The following is a 563-nucleotide window of genomic DNA, read 5'->3' on the forward strand; positions in this document are numbered from 1 at the left end:
GGGGGGGGGGGGGGGGGGGGGGGGGGGGGGGGGGGGGGGGGGGGGGGGGGGGGGGGGGGGGGGGGGGGGGGGGGGGGGGGGGGCGTGGTCACCCCAGGCTCGGGGTAACTGAGTGATCATTCACTGCCAGGAAGAGGTTGTTATTCCACTAGTCTCCTTCTATAATAAATGTCCTCTGTTTTATCAGATTGTGGCACTGAGAAGTCGAATGTATAAACTACATAATAGTGGAGCAGAGAGAGCAAGGGAGATGGGGGAGCACCGTCCACCAGAAGGAAGGGGGTGGGAGGATGTGCCGGTGGCATGGGATGCGGTAAATAGAAAACGCAGACAAGAGGGGTCAACTTGGGGCTGACATAACAGTAATTACAGTTCACAGAACCATATTTGGCTTATCAACTATAAGACCGATTTCTTAGAAAAAACACTGCAGCCACCTGCTATTTACAAGAGACGCACCTCAAATATAGGGAAGCTAGGAGTAAGGAAGGGGGTGGGGAAAATACACTATAGCGTGATGCTGCAATTTCGATACCAGGTCAAACTGCCTTTGAGGCAGAGTC

The sequence above is a fragment of the Leptonychotes weddellii genome, chromosome 1 (assembly GCF_054177405.1).
Source record: "Leptonychotes weddellii isolate Sample4059 chromosome 1, ASM5417740v2, whole genome shotgun sequence".
Classification (NCBI taxonomy): domain Eukaryota; kingdom Metazoa; phylum Chordata; class Mammalia; order Carnivora; family Phocidae; genus Leptonychotes; species Leptonychotes weddellii.